Source organism: Haemaphysalis longicornis, unplaced genomic scaffold, assembly GCF_048455015.1.
Source record: "Haemaphysalis longicornis isolate Haplotype H1 unplaced genomic scaffold, Haemaphysalis longicornis Haplotype H1 scaffold_8, whole genome shotgun sequence".
NCBI lineage: Eukaryota > Metazoa > Arthropoda > Arachnida > Ixodida > Ixodidae > Haemaphysalis > Haemaphysalis longicornis.
The window spans coordinates 45,533,024-45,556,937 of record NW_027526445.1 but is presented as its reverse complement, the minus strand read 5'-3'; the positions used below and the strand labels follow the sequence as shown (position 1 = coordinate 45,556,937).

The following is a 23,914-nucleotide window of genomic DNA, read 5'->3' as shown; positions in this document are numbered from 1 at the left end:
GGCGGCAGCTGTCTTTCAACAAGCCCACAGTAAGACAGCTACGCCGCAGTGCCAGCCGCAGGATGGCACGAAGGCGGCAGCTGTCTTTCAACAAGCCCACAGTAAGACAGCTACGCCGCAGTGCCAGCCGCAGGATGGCACGAAGGCGGCAGCTGTCTTTCAACAAGCCCACAGTAAGACAGCTACGCCGCAGTGCCAGCCGCAGGATGGCACGAAGGCGGCAGCTGTCTTTCAACAAGCCCACAGTAAGACAGCTACGCCGCAGTGCCAGCCTACGCTTGTTGTTGTTGTTGTTGTTGTTGTTGTTTCACAAACAGCTTCACAAACATGGCCAAATATACAGATTCTTTACCTCAATATTTCCAGGGATGTATGCAAAGTATTTCGAATTGTTTGGTACTGCAATTGAACAATTTCAGACGAATTTGAGTTTGAGCTACATTTATAAGATGGTTCTCAGAGGTGCACTTTCCCAGTACAGCGTTATTGTCATGATTCCCCACAGAAAAAACGCAGAATGTGGGAAAGCAGAAAGAACATTTATTACAAATTCACTGTTTCATACAAAGCAGTGTTTATGGCTATGTTCCCTACATTCTCTGTTTCACTCAGTCTAATATTACACTTGGAATTCACTTGTCTTTACGAATCCATCTTTATACTTCCCTCTTAGGTTCCTCTTTACAGTTCCAACTGAATTATGATTCCCACGCCAAGTTACCGTTTTGTATGCAGCACTAACAAGTTTCTAGGCCGCTTGCAATCTGTCTTTTGGACAAACTTTAAATGGGATCTATAATTTCCTGCATGAAAAAAGGCGCTTGGAAAAATTCAGAGACAAGCTTCCCAATTTACGTAGTAAACAAGCAGGCACAAAATCAGGGCACGCTGATGATTTCCCGAGGTCATCTGAATAACTTGTTCCCTGCTGCCGCAGATGGAGGCATATATGTGAGGGGCCGTCACTTGGATTTCCCCACCTTGAATAGCCATCTACACAAAATTTCAGAAAAAGAACAAAATCCAGTGCAACCATAAGCCCCTCACACCAAACCACAGACATGTGAAGTACGAAAAATATATTGCACGAAAATGACGACGGAGACCAGAGAATGAAATGAAAGGCCACACCAGAGGAGTGATTTACGGCCTTTCAAATAATTTCACATCATTTCAGTAATCGTTACACAGTAATTTGACCGCATTGTTCAGAACAACACGAAGACACTATAGTCATACCGGCCAACCTTCCCGAATTTTAATCGTGCCGTGTTCCTGTTTATCTCGCGAAATGCTCACCCAGAACAGGCAGAAACTTTGGGCTTCGAAATAAACTGACATACATTTGCAAAATAGAAAGCAAAAACATTTCCGCACCTTCATGTGGAATCACTAGTACACCCAACAGAGCCAACGTCGCACTAAACCCAGGAAACGTGCTTTCACGATGCTGACGCCGTCTGCGTCACATTTTTGGCTGTACTAAAACATCTCCCTCCCCCCCCCCCCCCCTTGTACCAGCAGTCTCATTTTGAACGAGGATCCCTTGTGGAAGCCGAAACGTTTTTCATTTCAGTAAAGTGTTCTTCTACCGGTGGCTTCTTCCTCGGCTATTCGTAAAAAGGAATCGCCAACTTACATTTTTTCTTCGTCCAAATGTGTTGTGGGAGAGGATACATCTGGAACTTGCAGCGATCTTCGAGTGGCATTCCCGGGAGCTCTGTACCTGTAATGACTCATAGGGTTATTTGGGCTAAAATTTAATAGGCTTTAGAGCTCGGCAGTTGGTATACATTCATAATGAAAGAACACCTCAAACTTGACAAGACGAAGAAAAGAACACAGCACAAGCCCTCACTAACAAGTGGAGCTTTCTTAAAGAGCTCCAGTTGCACTGGAGCTCTTTGCACAAAAAACACAACAAAATAAAACGGACCAAACGTAAGAAACACCGAACGTGCCGTACTGCAGCCGTGAGGAGACATATGCTTTGTTGAGGGTCCTACACGCTCGCTGCAACACAAACAGCTTATGAGCGAACGGCGCCTACCGCAATCAGCGGTATCGGAGCGCCCGTGCCAGGCTGCAATATCAGCTAGCCTTTTGCGGCACACGTGGCCCGGCCACACGGCTCCCAGAGCCTCTACTCCCGCGGTCGACAAAACATAACAGAAAACTCGGACCCAAATTGCAGCTTCCGTACTCACTCACTTCGGGCTGACACCACGGCGCGAGGTACCTGGCCTCGCGTGGATGCCAACTCGGATACTTTAGTTTCCATAAACAACAACGTCCCGACAAAAAGTCGGAGACCACGTGTTAACTAGCAGCGATGTCCTGCCATATAAACGATTGCTGTAACCTCGGCGTTTAAGAAATTAAAAACGCCGCAGCAATAAATAATTCGCCTCACTCTCACGAAACTTCGCCTCTGCAAATAACTCGCTCCAATCAGTTAGGCCTGAAGTCTGTTGTCTATGCTCGGATCGTCCGACGCCAGAACAAAGGATAGTGCCGTGCCTCCTGCTCATCTCCGCAAACAAGGCCTCACGTTGGGGAGCCAGATGTGGGGTTCTACATTTCACACGCTAGTTATTTCCGACCCCGCAGCCATCCGCGCTCAGCAAACATGCCTTGCGAGCGCCGGCTGCGGACGGGTCCGTTGTGTGCGGAGACAGACAAAGGCAGGCGGAGGCGAGGGCAAAACTTCAATGGCAGCATTTATGGCAAAGTGCGAATCGCATACACTGCACACAGACTGATCGTAGGCCATAACGGTAACACTGGTAAGGTTTTGGCATTTTGCAAGGATAAGCTATCCTTCGAAATTTTTCCTAACAGTATTGAACGAGCGCACCGCATTGGATCACCTTCCCCAGAAAAAAAGCGACCCATAATCGTGAAATTCATGAACTTTAAAACAAAAGAAGAAATACTGTCCTCGGTCCTAAACTAAAAAACACAAATTTTGCAATAAGGGAGGATTTTGCTGCCACCACTCGCCTTTATCCGCCCGGCCAAATGCGCATTCAAACTTCGGCTTGACAGGTTGTATGTTGGGAAAAAGTGCTACTATTACGACGCCATCTCTGACTCCATATTAGAATGCACCAGATCCCTTTCTAACGTCACAGAAACCACCGAATCATTGACTGATGTCCCTAACTGACGCCATTCTCGACGCCCCAAACCACGCTCACCTTCTCGGCATTTGTCGTACTTGAACTTCAACATTGCATTTACAAACATACGAAGCCTAATACCTAAGCGTGACCATCTCAGTTTCATAGATGGCATCAATGCTGACATCGTTCTTCTAACCGAAACGTGGTTACATGCCGACATTCTCGACCACGAAATCTTTCCGTCAAATCACAACTGCACCCTGTTTCGCCGTGACTGAATCTGCCTTGCTACCTTCTCTGCCTTCTGCCTTCTCTGCCTTCTCATTGCTACCAGAAACACAATTGATTCGTCACTCATATGCCACGACGACTCACTTCAACTAACATGGGTACTAATTCATTCGCAGGCAGTAAAAACCATTATCAGCGTTTGTTACAGACCAACCGACAGCGACCAGTCTTTTTTGCGATCTACTCAGCCAATCGCTGACTCGAATTACAAAAACTTTTCCCGACGCTTCTATCTTCCTATCTGGTGACTTCAATTTCCCGCATATAAATTGGCCTCAGCTCTCAGTTCTCAACAGATCCCCACCCAATGAAACTAACCAATTCGTCCATTTATCACTCGACTTCAACCTTCATCAAGTCATAACCTGTACGACTAGAGGTTTCAACATACTCGACCTGCTCTTAACAACGCACCCCGATGACGTTTTAAGCGTGACATCGTTGTCGGGCTTAGGTGATCATAGCCTTTTACATATTTCCGTATATCTGCCTCTAAGAAAGAAACTACCTATAAAAAAATATAACTGATTACAAAAGAGGGAACCATAAAGCTATAAATGATGAACTATGCAGTTTCTACGAACAGTTCAAAGACTCACATCTAACCCGCACCATGAACGCGAACTGGGAACTGTATAAAAATGAGCCGCTTAAATTACAAAACAAATACATTCCAATACTAACCGTGACATCTGATTCAAACACCCAGTGGTTTAACCGACACCTCACATAAATTCTTAACCGAAAAAAAGAGTCTTTACAGATCAGCTAATCACAGTAACAAGCCAGCCACTTGGGAAAACACCGTATAGCGCAGTAGGCAAGACAAGGGACGGAGGGGACACGGACGAGCACTTGGGAAAAGTACCACGCGTGCGCTAAACAGTACGTTAAGGCAATAACGGAAGCAAAGAACAAATTTTTTCCAGCGATTTACTTTCAATCCTCAAAACAAATCCTAGCAAATTTTGGCGAATACTCTCTCCCAAATCCCGGATTGAGCAACTTGAACTCCCTAGCTCTAATGGGGAGCCGATAGAAAGCAGTCAATGCGCAACAGTTCTTAACAACTATTTTGCCTCCGTTTTTACATGTAATTCCGACACCATCACATTACCACGCTTCTTTTCTTCCCCCACGTTTCCCGATATCCAGATCAAACCGGATGGAATGTCCAACATGATCCGTAACCTTAAGCTATCATCATCATCATCAGGCTGCGACCACATTAACAGCAAGATTCTAAAAAAACACCGAGTATTATTCCAGCCTGATTCTACATCTAATATTCACCCAGTCATTGCACTCAGGTTGCGTTCCGGACGATTGGAAGGTTGCTCAGATAGTACCATTATTTAAATCCGGTATTCGCTCACTAATTACAAACTACCACCCAATTTCCCTAACGAGTATACCTTCCAAACTACTCGAACACATAATCACCTCTAGCTTAATGACCTACCTAGAATCAATTTATTTTTTTATCCACACCAACATGGCTTTCGTAAACGGTTCTCGTGTCATACCCAGCTCGCCGAATTAATACATGACATACTACAGGAAATGGACAATAACCACCAAGTAGACGCAATTTTCTTGGATTTTTCTAAAGCATTCGATCGTGTCAGCCACAACCACCTACTTATATATCATCACTAAACATCCCTTCTAACCTGATATCATGGATCAAACACTTCCTAAAAGGACGCACGCAATTCACTTCGGCTAATGAGCACAAGTCTTGTCTAACCAGCGTATCGTCCGGTGTACCGCAAGGTGCAAGCCTATCGCCTCTGATCTTTTTAAAATACATAAATGACCTGCCTACTAACATTACAGCAAACCTAAGGCTCTTTGCAGATGTCTGTATTGTACCAAACCATACACGCCGCCGATGATCATTCTAACCTGCAATCAAACTTAGACAGCATTTCATTATGGTGTACAAAATGGCACATGCCATTAAACGTAACAAAATGCGAATCACTCTCATTTTCTCGGAAACATGCCATATCTCAATACACCCACAACGTCAATATACCGATCAGCTCAGTCCTATCATATAAATAGCTGGGGGTTCACATGACGTCATCGCTTTCTTGGTCAACGCATATCGACACCATTTGCTCGGAAGCCTCACCTACTCTTGGATATCTTCGCCGTAACCTTAAACTTGCTTCTCAAGAAATAAAAAGGCTAGCCTATCTAACATTCGTAAGGCCGAAACTTGAATGCGCATCGGCCATCTGGCATCCATCACAAGCATACCTAACTGTACAACTTGGATCCATTCAAAACCGCGCTGCACGCTTTATCACCTCGCAATATTCAAGTCATGTCAGCGTCACTGCCCTTAATCTATCTCCCTTCCGACCCTTGAATCACGGCGTGTTATTGCTCGCCTATGCCTCTTCCATAATTTCTTTTATCGGCCAGAATCAAGACACACGCTTCTAAGGCCGCCTCACAGAATATCACCCCGCTTAAATCACACTTGCCCATTAGCTCCGATAACCGGCAGAATGTCAGCATTTGTTTCGCCATTTTTTCCTAACGCTATTATTCTATGGAACGCTTTACCCGCCGACATCGCCACATGCACCAATAACAAACAATTTAGAGATAAGCTTGAAAAGACGTTCACATGATGCATTAACAATGTAATTCTACTGTTCTGGCTTGATAGTTTTATTGGTGCTTCAACTGCTTTTCGTATTTTGAATTCTGTTCGCTGACTTCACTGTTACCGTTGTACATTTTTGTGTAATTTTCATTTAAGGTATTCTTTGTTTTGTATTTTCCGGCTTTCATGTTCACCTTAATTGTTTTCCTTTTTTCGTTCGTTCAATAGTACTCCTGCAAACCCTGTTATCCCCCCCCCCTTATGTAATGCCTCCGGGCCCTTAAGGGTATAATAAATGAAATGAAATAAATGATGAGGCCGAAGCCAGTGGCGAGGTAGCGTCAAACGCCCGAACGAAAGATGAAAAGCATGACGAACATAAGGGTACACCTGCTACAGACAAGGCTGCTTTTGCGACAATTACCGATACCGACAACAAAAATATTGAAGGAAAGCACGTGAAAAAAAAAAGACGGACTTACGCATAAATGAAAACGATAACCAAATGACCATGAGAGGGAGGAATATTTTCAAACAAACGCACTGCATTGACAGCAGAACGCGCCGCTTAGAAACGCCGGAGACGATCTTTCTGGAATACGCAGTGAAGCGACGCGAATACCTGCATGAACTACGCTCCGCGCACATTAGTCCAAGGACAGTTCCGGTTTCTATACATCTCCGAGACGTTGTTCTTATAGGAGAGAGGAACGCGCCTCGCCAAATGTGGAAGTTGGGTCGAGTGACTCAGCTTTTCCAAGGTAGAGACGGAAAGGTTCGTTCATGTGAAGTGCGTACATCGGCCGGAACAACTTTGCGTCGGCCGATTCAATTACTTTATCGCCTTGAAGCTTCAGATTCATACACCCCGAGCATCGAGGATTGGAGAAGCTAACCAACCTGATTTATTTTATTTGGCCGGCCCAGAGCCTGTAACGAAAAGCTATGTTTGAAACAATAACAAGACGACGAGACGGAAGAAGGGACAAGCAACTGCCTCACGAGGAACGAGGCTCGTGACATCTTCCTTTACCGAATCTCCCGCTCAAAGGTCATAATAAACCGGTGCTCCTTTAACCGCGTCTGCTTCCTGGTCTGCAACAATATACATATATATACATTATACATACACACACATATATACATACATACATACATATATACAAACATACATACATACATACATATATATATATATATATATATATATATATATATATATATATATATATATATTATATATATATATATATTATATATATCCACCAGTGCGTGGCGGAGCGACGCAAACCTATATAGATAGATATACAGCTCCCCTAGGAAAACATGTACAGCAAATCTCGGTGCACTCGTTGCGTAGAGCGCGTACGTACCCAGGCACCCTAGGTTTGCATCGCTCCGCCACGCACTGCTAACCGCGACCCCAAGGGGCCTTCCTCATGCAAACAAAACCATTCGAAAGAGTCGCAGCAACAAGGGCTCCCTCAGCAAGAAGACAGCCGGAAAACACAGGTGAGCTTCCCACACGCAAGCAGCTCGCTACAATGTTCTTCCCTTTCCCCCCCATTCGCAACCCCTCCAACAGACATCCTAAAGGAGTTGCGATCGATTCGCGCCGAGATCACCTTATCTGCACTTAAACGTGAGAACCTCCTACTAAAACAGGCAACCTCCCCTCAGGAAGATGCATCTGAGAACTGCACGCCACCGCCGCCAAAACGGAGGGCAACATCTGACGCTCCTGTCGCCCCTAAAGGATCTTCTAACATGTAGGAACGCCTTGCCTCCTTCGAAAGTACGTGTAGACAGGCTCTCTCCTAGCAAAAAGAGGAGTATATTAACCTCCCTCAAACCCTCATGAGCAATCAGGTTGCCATGCAGGCTACAATCGAAGCTATGCGAACCGTAATGCAAAATTACTTTCAGGGAATGGCAACCACTTTCAACGCCCCTGTGGCTACTCAAGTAATCCCGCAACCAATGTATGATCAGGCGAATGGCCAAGCACAGTGAAACCCTCAAAGTCTGGCAGTGGAATTGCCGCGGTTTCGGCAGGAAACGTTCCAACCTACAAATGCTGCTAACGACAGAAGCAGAAGCTCCCTCTGTAATTGCACTACAGGAGGCAGGCCCTAACGTTAAACCTCTCGGATATCTTCAAATAACCCATACACGGCTACCCTGGTCCAAAGAAACATCCCGGCAGACAGGTCGCAGTTCGACAGCGTTGACATACCACATGATCTGGTGGTTCTTTACCCCCAAAAGCGCACTGCCTCTCGACTATACGTCCTCAATGTTTATAGCGGACCCCGGGCTCACACCCACACCTTTAAGAATCTCTTTAGCTTGGCCGTACAAACAGCTCAACAATGCCCACTACTAATAATAGGCGATTTTAATGCGCCCCACAACGCATGGGGCTATAGCAGGAACACCAGAAAAGGCCGTCTTCTCTGGGAACATGTGCAGTCCCTCTGGTAAAGGGGTATTCACACGACGGTGCGTTTCAGCGGGGAAATCCGAGGGAGGTCGTGACGTCACCGCAGGCGGACCTCCGCTCGGCTAGCTCCTTCGCTCACACGGAGGATGCGACTTTCGGAGGGACATCACTGTTTGCAGCCGCCTATCTCGAAAGCATAGCTGCCGTAGCACCGCCGATTCCGCGACGGCGGCAATTTCTGTTAAGCGCATACGTACTGATCTTGTCAACCGACCAAAAATTGGTCGTCGACGCGATGCAGGTGCTGCCGCGCGGAGAGAACGGCGCGCAACGTAGTAGCAGCCGACCGGCCCACCTACAGGCCCGCATACTGATGTTAGGCTTAACACTGCGGCCGCTCTGGCAAGCGGCTCAGGTGACGATTTTTAAAGCAACTTTCCATCACATCATTACCCCATTTCTCGTATACGCAGCTTTGTTTGCGCCTTGGGGAGCAATAACAAGCTGTCGCTCGAGCTACCGGCGCCGGCCTGCGCCACTTCGCAGCCGCGGCCGCCGCTCGCCAAGCGCCCGTGCTGGTGGTATACGCGGCTCCCTCAGTGCGCCTGTCATGTGCGCCACGCATTTTCGCGTCCAATGTATTAAGAAGCGATAAAAATAAAGTGCCTGCAACCGCTCTAGAACTTCAGTCGCGGCCAGCTGCCCGACGAGCAGACGAAATCCCGCCGCCTCCGCCGCGGAGCGTCGGAGGGTTTGTAGCTCGCGAGCAGAAGCTCCGATCTCCCATCGGAGGCGGTGCGCCGGAGAGAAACCGTGACGTAGGGGTCACGTGGTGCGCACTCCTAGGAGCGAAACGGCTGATTTCTCTCTCGTGTGAATACCCCTTTAACAGTTGAATCGGACCCCTCCATACCCACTAGAATTGGTAAAACCATGCATACAGATACTGCACCAGACCTCACTCTCACTAGCAGGGTAGGAAAGGCACTGTGGAGCTGCATGGACCACTCGTTAGGAAGCGACCACTACATCATTCAACTCAGTATCTCTCTTTCCTCAAACCTCATACCGCGCTTGAGACAGCAGCATCTAACAAACTGGGATGAATTTAGGCGAACCCGCACTCAACGAGACCCTCCGGACATTAACGCGAATACATTACAGAGCTGGGTGGACCAATTAATAGAGGATAAACGTAAGCACGACCAACCCCTATAGAACCCGAGATACCCGCAGAAATAGTAAACACCCGCCTGCACCATATGTGGGCCGCATACAAGAGTATACAGCGCAGATGCAAATGCAATAAACGTAACCGCCACCTCAGACGGAAACTAGCGGAACTTGAAAAGCAATCGAAACATACGCCGCAGAGCTTGCTCAAGCCCAATGGGGACAACTCTGTGACCAAATGAAAGGGAACCTGAGTATGCGCCGAACATTGTCCTTACTAAGACACTTGCTGGACCCTGTAAAATCCAAAACTGTGCAAAAACATCGCCTCACGCAAATAATTCAGAGCTACCCGGGAACGAACCAACAGCTCCTAGAGCGAGCCAAAACGCCTTACATAGCGAATGGTACTAGAGTCACTCTACCTCCTTATCTGGGAAAAGAAAACACAGAATTAGACAAAGATGTAACAGAAGCGAAGGTTCCAGCTGCCCTTCTTCACCTGCGCCCGGTGTCGGCACCCGGCATGGATGGTATAACTAACAAAAGGCTTCGCAATTTAGATGACCTATCGATTTACACCCTCACTCAGTATTTCAACTATTATTGGACTAACGGTACCTTACCCGCATCGTGGAAGCACGCGAAAATTTCTCTTATTCCAAAACCGGGCAAGCCTCTTTCTCTCGACCATCTACGTCCAATTTCCCTTACCTCGTGTATGGGCAAAGTAATGGAGCATGTGATCCATGCATGATTGGTCAAGTACCTGGCCCAGACTGACGCCCTCCCCCATACCATGATAGGCTTCCGGGAGGGATTGTCTACTCAAGATGTGCACTTGCAGTTATTTCATGATATTATTACGCCACCCTCAAAGGTGGACGCGGTAGCCATTCTCACACTAGACCTTACCAAGGCGTTCGATAGAGTGTCCCATACGGCCACACTGAATGGCTTGGAATCCATAGCTCCCGGCCCACGTCCATATAACTACGTTAGAAGTTTCTTAACATCCCATACGCAATCACTTCGCCTTCAAACTGCGGCCAGTGATAGTCCTGATTGGAAAGATTCGAACTGCACGCGGCTGCGCCGGAAACCCGGGGGTATAAAACCAGCCCTGAAGCAGCGGCTGTGCGGCGGCATTTCATCGGAGGCACTGAGTTGAGAAGTGCTATCGCTTTGTGTGAGCCATGTAACGCTCTTGTAAATGGCACTACCCGAGACCATATTACTAGCGAACCTGAGCAAAATGTTTCAAAACGGGAACCTAATAAAACCACATGAGCCACGTACATCAGCCAAATTGTCGCTTGAATACGCACAGCGGAATGGTGCGGACAATTTCGGTGAGGCAAACGTTACAAACCACGCAATCGGTTTACGCGAGTTACGTAAATTAACTGCGACTGTTGAAATGAGCGGTTCGGCTCACGGAACGGCTACACAGCGTGACATGCGTCTACGGAAACTTCTGAAGACCGAAAAAGAGGGACTTCAGTACGCCTAGTGCGTGCATTATTAGCAGCCTCCACGGCCTCTCCCCTAAAACAACTGGAAGGGAGCAAGCGTAATGAAGCCGCCACGCGTTCACAGGCCGCGTCAACAAAAATAACTGCGACAGTCAACAAGTGTCATAGGAGAAGAGCAACTGCGGCAGCGTTTCCCGCCGCGTCCTCACCCCCTCGTTTTTCCCTCTTCACCGTGACCCCTTTGCATGCGACCGCCGAGAAACGCTTACAGCGCCAAACAGGGAGCGGGAAAGGGGGGAGGTGCAGTTTTCGTTGTCTAATTTTGTCATCCTTGACAGTTAAGCTGCAGAGCGGCACCGCTAAATGTTAGCGACTCGTACACGCGCGTCCGGACTCGAGCTCGTGATAAAACTTGTTTGCACTACTGTACTCACGAGTGCATATACTCATGAATACACAGTACTGATGAGTACACAGTATTCATGAGTATTGTACTCATGAGGGCTGTGTACTCATGAGTACTGTATACTCATGAGTACTATGAACTCATGAGTACTGTGTACTCGTGAGTACTCAAACTCGTGAGTACTCATACTCATGAGTACTCACACTCATGAGTAGTGTACTCATGAGTACTGTACTCACGAGTAGTGGACTTACCCCTGTACTCACTCGTCATCGTACTCACTGTTTTTTTCTGGGTGTGTGATCACTCATCATCGTACTCACTCGTGAGTTTGAGTACAAATGAGTGTACTCACGAGTGAGTACGCCGACCTATGGTTGCATTGGCCAGTTGACGTAAGGCAACTGAGAATCTCTTTGGCCGTCCCACGTGATAAAGAAAAAAACTTGCGCATTTTGCACTAGTGGCGAAAGGCTGGAGAAACAGCAGAGCTGGCGGCCCCTCTCCCTTATCGGAGACCCGGCCGTTGCACCTCACATGGGTTTCCCAGCTTGCCGCTGAAATTTCTCCATGCCTGGCAGTCCCTGATCGTTTTAAAAAGTCCGCAGTCTTTCACATCTCACCCAAAGTGGACCTTGTTAGCATGCAGAAGAACCCATGGCAACCGGCTACGCGAACTCAGCGTCTGTAGCGCGAAATCGGCGTCTGTGCTTCCCAGTTAAGGCGCGAACGCACGTGAATGGCGAGTAGAAGAGTACGCGAGAGATCACGGACGAAAGCTGGGCAGAGCGCGCTCGAAGGAACAAATGGTCCCGGACCAAATTGTTCTGGAACTTATGTTCCCGGAACTTCTGGTCCCAACTCCAAAGTAGGAACACATGGTACCGGAACTTATGGTCCCGGAACTGATAGTCCCGGAAGAAACGGTCGAGCAACAAATAGTCCCAGCCACCTCTTCGGGCAAAATGAATCTATAAAACTCTTCGTGGGTTCTCTGATTAAATTTCTTGCATCTTGCTGCAGTGCGGCATAGCGTGCTGACAAAAAATTTCCCCGCATTTCCCCGAGGGGAAGAATGTGAAAGTGCGAATGCAGGAGTTGAATTTGCGCGGTTCGGTAATGTTCGCGAAAGAGAGATCACACACACACACACAACTACAAAGAAAGAAAGATGCATTTATTCACAGACACCTATTTGTGTTGTCGTTGTACTTGATTGCTAGAGCGGATCTCGGCTTTGAAATTTCGTGTCAGTACTCCTTTAAGCGGGTGCATTAGCCCTTCTCACGCCCGATTCTTGGCCAATCGCCCTAAGTGGGTATGTGCTAAAGAAATTAGGAACTCTTCTTGGCCAATCGCCCTAAGTGGGTATGTGGTGCGGACGGACGGACGGCGGTGGACGCGTGATTCAGATTACTTGGCCAATCGCCCTAAGTGGGTATGTGCTAAAGAAATTAGGAACTCTTCTTGGCCAATCGCCCTAAGTGGGTATGTGGTGCGGACGGACGGACGGCGGTGGACGCGTGATTCAGGGTCGCTTAAGAAGTGCATTCGCACTTAAAACTGTCAGTAAATCGGCGAGCGCAATGCACCACTACATCTCTATGTTGACTGACGGGTAGCAGTACCGGCCCACTCACATTTTTGATATTTTACATAACCTAAATAATACCATCACTGTAAATGGGCTCAACGCAGAGGCTCTAGTGGGACTCGCTTATCAATCGTTGACAAAATTGTGTATCATTGCGAGTATTGCCCGTCAGCCCGCTTAATTTAAACAGTTGCGTTCCTCCGCTTCGTAAGAAAACTACATTCAAGAAGAAAATTATGGCAGTACTCACGAGTACTGTGTACTCACGAGTACTGTGTACTCACGAGTACTGTGTACTCACGAGTACTGTGTACTCACGAGTGGTGGACTTACCCCTATACTCACTCGTCATCGTACTCACTTTTTTATGGGTGTGTACTCACTCATCATCGTACTCACTTGCGAGTTTGAGTACAAATGAGTGTACTCACGAGTGAGTACGCCGACCTATACTAAGGACGCATGCACCTATTGCTTCTGTAAGTCAGGTATGAATGAGCACAGCAATAGTCACATAAACGACGCAGCGATTCGTGCTGGCACGCATACGAACAAATCAGGAGCAAGGATAATCAAACGGCCCATATTAAAAGCTTTCATAGCTTGAGACTTGCCATATGGAACGTTGCTTGTAATCGGTCGGCCTGAATTCGTAGTTAGGATTACATACTCTGCACGCGAAATCATGCTATCACAGCCGTGATAGACTAATATAGTTACAAAAATAACACTGTAGAAAGGACCAATATGTAAATGTAGGTACCACCTCCAGGGAGGCCAGGAGCCGTTGCGCATTACTGGCTCTATGGAGTGGAATCATCGGCATATATACAACACATACCGCAGGCGTTTTTTTTTACAGCAAAGCTATATACCTCTACCCCCCCCCCCAACGGTTTCATCGACGTGAGCAAAAACCATTGCTGTGGGCAAAAAATGCCCGCCAATCCGCCCTATGAAGGTCGTTTGAAAACGAAGCTGTAAACGACACCCACAACGATTACCCATGCAACGTCACTTGAATTCACCCACGTGGCTCTACAAAAGATGAAACCAGAGACAAGTGAAATGCACTTAACCATATCCTTTCTTGGATGCTCTTTGTTAAGGTTAAATGAATGCAGGATTTATGAACGGTGGTTGGTTGAGTTGTATTGGTGTAGTACATGAGTGGACACTTTTTGCGAAATGAAGGAAACTCAAACCCGGTGTTAGACGATCTCACTTCTCTGTTTATGTCGCTTCCGAGGGATCGGCGGCAGAGACGAAAGAGAAGTGCGATGCCATGCGTTGTTGTGAGCTTCCTTTATATTTATATAACCGCATCCTAGCGCATGCACAAGGCGCGCACACGGCCGCCACACGTGCCGTCAGCGGAGCGCACAGCGGCGCGAAAGGTAGCGTGACGCTATCACTTGGCATTCAGCGAGAACGCAGGGGGTAAACCCGCAGATGTGTCAGGTGAGCGCACCGTCTGTCTCCCGCGTCTCCGCGTGGGCTCTCTGCGCGTGATACCTAGCCCTTCGGTGAGCAACATTAGGTTGGGTTTTGTTACCGACGTCTGCATCATGACTGCAGATAACAAAAGTTCCGCTCTTAGATGTACTACTTATATCTAGTAAAGTAAAAAATCCTCGACTACCAAGCAAATTGCGTTAGTGCTCACATGAAGTGAGGACTCTTTGTTCTCAAATAATACTGCTGCTCTCTGGCGACATCGAACTTAACCCTGACCCATCAAAAATAGTGAAATAGTCGCGGTGCTAGATTCTATTAAACGTGTCGAAGACTATCTAGAAACCATCCGATCAGAGATATATGACCTTAAAACTGTTCAAGCTGCCCAAGAAAAACAAATTTCTGCAATAAGCAACCGACTCGAAAACCTGGAATCACCAAGGCCCCAAACCAGCAACCCTAGCGATAATAATTCATCCCAGATGAGTCGTGAAATTTCCGCACTAAAAGCCGCCACTACCGACGCCAGCAACCATCTACGCCGAAATAATCTTCTCTTCCTTGACATAGAAGACAACGCAAAAGAAACATGGGAATTCAGTCGGAACAAAGGATACTCGCGTTTTGTGCCGACAAACTAAAACTTTCACTCGACTCAGGTACAATGGAACGTGCGCACCGAATCGGAACTTTTACCGTAAACAAAAATAGACCTATCATTGTTAAACAAGCCGCGGATCTCGTTAGGGGCGAACGGATCTGATAGTACGGTGAAGCTAGAATGTCTAGTTCATATCGTAGCATCGCCCCCGCTCCCCCGCCGACCTAACGCTTGTCATATTCGACCCGCAGCCGTAGGACACCGCGGGACGCTGCCGCTTCTCACCATTTATTTAGCCTACGCAGGAATTTAGATCAATGGTCATAATATAGTTTTACACCTACAATTTCATTACCCAACAGCGCTTGCGCAAGATTATTCAGCTTACATTTGAAGTGACCACAGTTTGCGAACTGTAGTGAAGCAATATTCAGTCAACTGGGGCGGGTGGATCGCCATATCCCCCCTTAACAACAAGTACCCATCTTCCAGCCTCTCCGTCACACAAACCCCTAACAACTCCACAATTCCGTAAATATTTTAAAATGACTGCAAGCCAAGCAGCCTCATCAAGAAATGAGCATTACTAAGCCCTAGGAATACCCATGCACGCTCCAAACGAAAAATATGACGCGTTGGGTGCGCGCAACACTTTCGAAGAACAAATCAAGGTGCAAGCCGTGCAACACACTGCGCACCTGGAGCACCTCACCAAGATAACCGCGAGCAGACACCTATTAGACAGCCTCCGCATTTTACATGAGAAGACCGCCTTCGACAAGATCTCCACCCCTGCGGAGAGAGCTGCGAGTCCAAGAACTCGAGGAAATCTGCACATTGTTTGTATTGACACAGCCACGTGGAGCTATGGTTTCAGCCGCCACCGACTGCTCGAGCAAAGTTCTTGACCCCTGCTCCACCCAAACCAAACACCCGAAGGAGGACGAAGAACTGGCCTTTGCCCTAGCCCGTTCTCGTTCTGCACGTTCTGGTCCATATTTTCATGTTCGCGTTTCATTTGATGCCGACAGTACATCCCAGCATGTAGTGCAACTAGAAATGATCACTTCTTTCGCACTATGAAGCTGAATGTGTAAACCATGCGATATGGGAAGCAGATCTTGCATTTCAGCATTTGTTTAATTAGCATTATTTTTAATTGGTTAGCAATAGTAGTTCAAACCTAGAAGTTAGAATTGGTGTAAACTTGTATGTGATTGCAACAAAAAAACTGCTTCCCATGTTTCATTCTCCACAACTTCTGGTATCTATTCATGTCTTGCTGGCAATCTTGTTGAATAGTTTTTTTTCTACTGTTCTCATAAACAACCAAGAAATTTTTTTTAAAATTAACACAGCAACTAGTTGCCTCACATCAAAACTAATTAGATATTTGAAATCAGCTAAAAAAACTGAACAAGCCTATGAAGTTTCATCAGAATTGGTTGGAAAGAAAAAAAAAGATGTTTCTGGAACCAGTGTTTCCTTAAATGGAAAGCCTACAAAACGGCCCTTCGACTGCCCACCTTTACACCCTCACAAAAACTCTTGGGCACCCACAACACGAACTCACTCAAGTTCACCTTCAACTTGCCACCTAGCATAATCAGAAGTTCCAAGCAGGAAAATTGACCCAGAATGCAATACTGCACCGGCTAAGGAAATGATTACACACTTGGTGAAGGGGCGTGTTGGCTATTGAAATGACCTTTACATGAAGTTTTATTCACCACGCATAAAATTAAAGGTAGAAACTAGTAGACACACTATGCAGAAACTAGCAGACACCCGAGACAAACTATGTCACTGCGATCGCTAATCAGCTATAGTGTCAGCTCTCAGATTTTTTAAAATTAAAATTCAGGATTGGATGGGAATAATACACACGCCTAAAATGCGATCCCAGTACGCATCCCCGTCGCCAGTGTGTTTTATGGTTCCAGGTGAAGGTGGGCCTTGTGAATGCGTTGTGGCTTTCTACTCAGAAAGCCGACTCGGTAGCCACCTGCAAACCTAGCAGCTACTGTAACTGCTGAAACGTTTATGTACGTATTGAAAACCTTTCAACACAAGTATTTGTACAATGTTAAATTGTATATGTATTTCTAAACATTTTCAAAATTCGCAGATGTAAAAATTTCGATTTAAAAAGTTCTAGGGCGTTATCAGCAAAATCGTTTCTCGTCAAGGTGCTTTAAGTGATGCCCTTTCATTTGGGATAGAGAATATATACTCGACAATAATCGGTTGTCTGTCCCTTTAAGACGCCTCACTTTAATGCACCATGAGTTGCACTTGTAAGAAGGCGCGTGCTAAATGTAATGGGGAAACGTATTGTGGCGCGGAAACTATCAAGGCCGCGCCATAATTGAGGACGCATGCACCAATTGCTTCTGTAAGTCAGGTATGAATGAGCACAGCAAAAGTTACGTAAACTACGCAGCGATTCGTGCTGGCACGCATACGAACAAATCAGGAGCAAGGATAATCAAACGGCCCATATTCAAAGCTTTCAAAGCTTGAGACTTGTCATATGGAACTACTCTATTCAGAAGTTGCTTGTAATCGGTCGGCCTGAATTTGTAGTTGGGATAACATACTCTGCACGCGATACAATACTATCACAGCCGTGATTTACTATTATAGTTACAAAAACATCACTGTAGAAAGGACCAATTAATAAATGTAGGTACCACCTCCAGGAGCCGTTGCGCATTACTGGCTCTATGGAGTGGAATCATGGGCATGGAGTGGAATACAACACATACTGCAGGCATTTTTCACAGCAAAGCTGTATACCTCTACCCCCCCCCCAACGGTTTCATCGACGTAAGCAAAAACGATCCCTGTGGGCAAAAAATGCCCGCCAATCCACCCTACGAAGGTGTTTGAAAACGAAGCTGTAAACGACACCCACAGTGATTACCCATGCAACGTCACTTGAATTCACACACGTGGCTCTACAAAAGATGAAACCAGAGACAAGTGAAAGGCACTTAACCATACCCTTTCTTGCATGTTCTTTGTTAAGTTTAAATGAATGCAGGATTTATGAACGGTGATTGGTTGAGTTGTATCGGTGTAGCACATGAGTGGACACTTTTTTTGCAAAATGAAGGAAACTCAAACCCGGTGTTAGACGATCTCACTTCTGTTTCCGTCGCTTCCGACAGAGGCGACGGGATCGGTGGCAGAGACGAAAGAGAAGTGCGATGCCATGCGTTGTTGTGACATTCCTTTTATATTTATATAACCGCATCCTAGCGCATGCACAAGGAGCGCACACGGCCGCCACACGTGCCGTGAGCGGAGCGCACAGCGGCGCGAAAGGTAGCGTGACGCTATCACATGGCATTCAGCGAGAACGCAGGGGGTAAACCCGCAGATGTGCTCGGTGAGTGCACCGTCCGTCTCCCGCGTGGGCTCTCTCCGTGTGATACCTAGCCCTTCGGTGAGCAACATTATGTTGGGTTTTGTTACCGACGTCTCCATCATGACTGCAGGTAACAAAAGTTCCGCTCTTAGATGTACTGCTTATATCTAGAAAAGTAAAAAATCCTCGACTACCAAGCAAATTGCGTTAGTGCTCACATGAAGTCAAACAAGCCGATATCAGTGGGCATGGAAGTGCAGCAACGATGCGCATCTACAGCGACCCTTTCGCTTTTGTTGTGCAGATTTTTACCTTCCTTGCCTCGTGGAAAATTCTTCCGCTCCCGGCTAAGACACTGCAGCCAACTGCGCAACTCGGCGGCAAAGGCTTCCAGGCGTTGCATTCTGCAGTAAACACTCCGGACTGCCAAGCGCAGTAACCGTTTTTGTGGAACGACTCCCCGGCCCTCTGCGCACCGCCGTCATCCAAAGTGACCGACGCATCACCGAACAGCTAGGACCCCAGGATCGCCTTCAGTGGGCATGGAAGTGCAGCAACAATGCGAGTCTACAGCAACCCTTTCGCTTTTCTTGTGCAGGTGGGTTCTGCTCCTTCCCTTTATAGCAAAAGATCAAACAATGTTTGCTTGCTGCTGCTTCCATGCCCTTGTGTAATGATTGCTGTGACAAGCGAATGTGTTCATGTTGTTAAACTGCTGATCATGTCTGGCGATATTCAATCAAACCCCGGCCCCCCAAAGGATGTTCCTGACAAACACTACAACGAGCTGCTTTCCCTTATTAAGTCATTGCATAACAAGATAGATGTAAAGCACGATGAACTGATGGAGTCTATTAATGAAGTGAAAGAGGCGCAATCATCCCTTGAGCAACAGATTACGGATCTCGATAATAGGCTTTCGGAAGTTGAAAAGCATGTCAGCTGCCCCGAAGGGCTACCCACGCAAAATTATCAACCACAAGTAATGGCGCTGAACCAATGGCTAGATGACTTTGAAGATCGTTCACGAAGGGAGAATTTAATATTTCATTGCCTTGCAGACAGCTCTTCCGAGACGTGGGCACAACCACAAGAAAAGGTTTGTGCAGTTCTGAATTCCGTATTGAACTTAAACTTGACTACTAGCGACGACCGAATATCTCGCGCCCACAGGTTAGGCAAGTTCATTCCTGGTAAATGTCGGCCAATTATTGTAAAGTTCTCCTCATCCAAATGAAGAAACAGCATCTTGAATTCCAAAAAAAAGCTGAAGGAGTCTGACGTGGTCGTGAACGAAGATTTTTGCAGGGCAACGAGGAGCATGAGAAAAAAGTTGTACGAGTACGGAGAGGATAGCGGCCAGCAGTTTACCATTCGCTATAACAAGCTTTACCTGAACAAAAAGTGCTATGTCTACTCTCCTGCTACCGATAGCATATGCGAACTGGAAACGAACAAGCCAAGGCAGATAGATGATACGTCCGGGGGTTCAGATACCGTGTCATCCTAACATCTGACCCGCGCCCAAAAAATAACGACAAGAACCTGTCAGTCTTATTTTCAAATGTGCGCAGCGTCACTAACAAGCGCGATGCCTTGTTTTCCCTTTTTGATGACTGCGCTGCAGACATAGTAGGCAAACTCGGAATTGTTTTGTTGCGATAAAAATTACTTTGTATACCGAGCTGATCGTTGTAATCAACCTGGTGGCGGTGTATTGATCGCTGCAGCCGATTGTCGCACTTCCAGTATGGTGATAACAAATTCAGTCTTAGAAATTATCTGTGTTTCGATACACTTAAATAATCAAAACGCCCTGTTTTGCGCCTGTTATCATCCGCCCAATGCTACATCTGACTTTTGTGACAAAATACATGACGTTCTTAACAACCTGGTCTTGAAATTTCCACATGCGCCGTTGTTCTTGCTCGGGGACTTGAACTTCCCCAAAATAAACTGGTCAGTGCCCTGCTCTGCTTACAGTAATCTATCAGGAGATAGTACTACATTTTTTAACATGTGTCGCGACTTTAATTTGACTCAGCTAGTTGACAAACCAACCAGAGTGGGTCCGACGTCCGCTAACATACTAGATCTAATGTTCCAGATCTTGTGCGACTCCTAATTTTCCTTCCTGGTTTAAGCGCTCATTGTTTCATTCATTTTACCTTAGAAGCTGAGGTTTCGCGCCGGCTAACACACAGCAAAGCAATAAGAAATTACGCCAAAGGAGACTACGCTTCAATTAATACAGAACTCGAATGTTTTATCGATGCCTACATGGTAGGCTTTTTTGATCGCACAGTTGAACACAGTTGGCACTTGTTTAAAGAAAAAGTTACGTTTTTGACTAACAAATATATTCCTTTAGTTGTTATTTCTGGCAAGCAACGCTCACCTTGGTTCACATCTGATCTAAAACGACTGCAAAACCTAAAGAAACGCTCATTTCGTGTAGCCAAACGCAAAAATGAGACATCCCGCTGGTTTGCTTACAAAAATATTTCCGACGCTTATCGTGCAGCCATAAAAAAAGCAAAGGACGTCTTTTTTACAAACACTCTCCCCTCGCTTCTCCAAAGTAACCCAAAAATGTTTTGGAAGACAATTAGACCTAATAAAAAAGAACTTATATCTCTTAATTAGATATGCTGACAACCAGGTCATGCGCAGTGACGAATGTTGTCGCGTTCTGAATCACGTATTCGCCAAGTCGTTTTCGAATTGTCCTGCGGATGTTGTGCCGCAATTATGCGATTACAACTTTTTTCCAATGGATCCTATTGTAGTAGATCCTGTTGGAATTATGAAGCTGATTCATGACTTTAAACCTTCCAGTTGTGGCGTAGACGAAATTAATCCCAAGCTCTTAAAAAACACCGAAGTTTATTCGTCAATAATCCTGCCACACATCTTTTTTCAATCCCTTCAGTGATGTGCTGTGCCAATTGATTGGAAGGTGGGGAAGGTCGTCCCTGTTTTCAAATCCGGTATCCAAAGCTCTCCTTTAAATTACCGGCCAATAGGCAGTTTTAGCATATCGTTACCGTGTTTACGTTACCGTTTACCGTGTTTGCGGGAGAAGACTGCGCAGCGCGAGAGTTGCCGCGAATGGCAACTTACCGGCACAGGCTTCACCGTCGCCAGCGCTTCCGGCAACACGGTAAACGGTAACGCAAACACGGTAACGATATGATAAAACTGCCTAATATCGTTAACGTCTATTTCCTGTAAACTTTTAGAGCACGTCATTTATTCTAACCTTCTATCATTCCTGGAATCCAACTCCTTTTTCAGCCCATTTCAACATGGCTTTCGGAAAAATTACTCATGCGAAACTCAGCTTCTAACATTCACACACGACGTTGCATCAGCTCTGGATCGCGGTTCATCTGTAGACTGCATCTTTGTAGATTTTCAAAAAGCGTTTAGCAAAGTGTCTCATCAATTATTACTTCTTAAGCTCAGTAGCCTAATCATTGACCCTAATGTGTTTAAGTGGATAGAATGCTTTTTGACCAATCGCACCTAATTCGTGACTGCTAACGAATGCAATTCTCCCCCTACTGATGTTAAATTCGGTGTACCACAGGGTTCGGAGTTAGGTCCTCTGCTATTTTTAATATTTATTAACGACCTTCCTAATGGTATAAATTCCTCCATAAAATTATTCGCTGATGATTGCGTAATTTCGCGAAATTTGTGACCGAACGGACAACTTTAATTTACACGCCGACCTCGACACTGTCTCTAAATGGTGCAGCAAATGGCACATGATACTTAACACAAACAAATGCAAAAGCATGACCATTACGCGCAAACGTTATTCCCAGCAGCCCTTTAATTACAATATTACTGGAGCCACTCTCGAATACGTTACATCCTACAAGTATCTTGGTGTTCATATCAGCAATGACTTAACATGGCACACACACATTAATTATGTCTGCAGCAGCGCAAACCGTTCCTTAGGATATATTCGCCGTAATTTCTCTCATGATCCATCCCCCCTCAGGTTAACACTTTATCGGACACTAATTCGCCCTAAACTAGAGTATGCCTCGGCAATCTGGGACCCTGCACAACAAAACCTAGTTTCTCTTCTGGAATCTGTACAAAACCGCTCAGCTCGATTTATACTTTCCGACTACTCCCGTACCTCCAGTGTTTCACTAATGAAAAATAACCTGGTTCTACCAAGCTTGCACCATCGCAGAAAAATTTCACGACTCTCTCTGTTTCACAAAATCTATTTCCATAACCCATCTATAAGACGCGACCTTTTCTCACGGCCCACGTACATATCATCCCGCGTCGACCATCCGTTCAAGGCAACAACGTTCCATCTGGCCGCACCAACGCATTCTCAGATTCATTTCTCCCCAAAATGTCTGAGGAATGGAACCACCTTCCCCACCACATTGTGTTCATTGAAGATCAGGCATCATTCAAGAATGCACTTTCTGTACATGTAATGCAGTAACCTTGTTTCCGGAAATATGCTTGTGTTTACATACTGCCTGTACTTCTACACTGTTACCTGTTTTCATGCACTGTACCCACCCCCTCTGTAACGCCGTAAAGGCCCTGAGGGTACTCTAATAATAATAATAATAAAACCGTGCTCTCACCAAATCCGACGCCAAGACCAACGCCGACGTATACGCTCCCTTCCGTCGCCACCGCTGCCACCAGCTGCCTGGACGACCACCGGCTTGCCCAAGAAGGGAGGCGACGCACGTAGTTCCAGCAACACAATGCCCGTCGTTCCTTCAGCGACGCCTATTTTGTGCGCTACCTAGCCAATCAGAGGGTGGCAAAATAAAAAAAACGAACTAAGCGATTACAACAGCCCGAAGACGGGACACGAGAAAGGAGGAGACAAACATGTGCACTGACTATCAACCACATCTTTTTTATTGCATTAGGGCGCAACCTTTGTACGAAAGAGTCAAATCTACGCAACAATAAATAACAAATAGAAGAAGGCGACGGTGCTGTACGAATTCTTAAAGCACACAATGATGGTAGGAAACCCGTATCAATTCGAAAGATATGCGATCCCTTTTCCGTTCACGCGAGACACTGGGCATACGAATACACTCGTCGCAGCATTGTGCGATACAGAAAGCCTCGTGGGTCACGCGTGCCCTTTCTTCTTTTTTTTTTCAATGCACAGCAAGCTGACTGCCAGCATGACCCTTTGAGAAAGTTCTCGTAGTCACGCAGGCAATCGTCAATGCAACGTCCTGACAAGACTGCGGGATTTTGTAAACAATTCTGTGCCTGCATTCCACAACCGAGCATATTTCTTTTCGCAAGACTTTTCTGCGTTATGCACTGCGTTCCAAA

At 46.3% G+C, this 23,914-nt stretch overlaps 1 long non-coding RNA gene across 1 annotated transcript; it reads right to left on the bottom strand.

Annotated features, from left to right (window-relative positions):
- Window positions 1-360: 360 nt before the first annotated feature.
- Window positions 361-23,700, bottom strand: LOC144149335 (uncharacterized). The gene is made up of 3 exons (XR_013318273.1): window positions 23,194-23,700; window positions 1,640-1,726; window positions 361-993 (listed from the first exon to the last, which is right to left on the bottom strand). It is a non-coding gene; the product is annotated as an uncharacterized LOC144149335 (long non-coding RNA).
- Window positions 23,701-23,914: the final 214 nt, after the last annotated feature.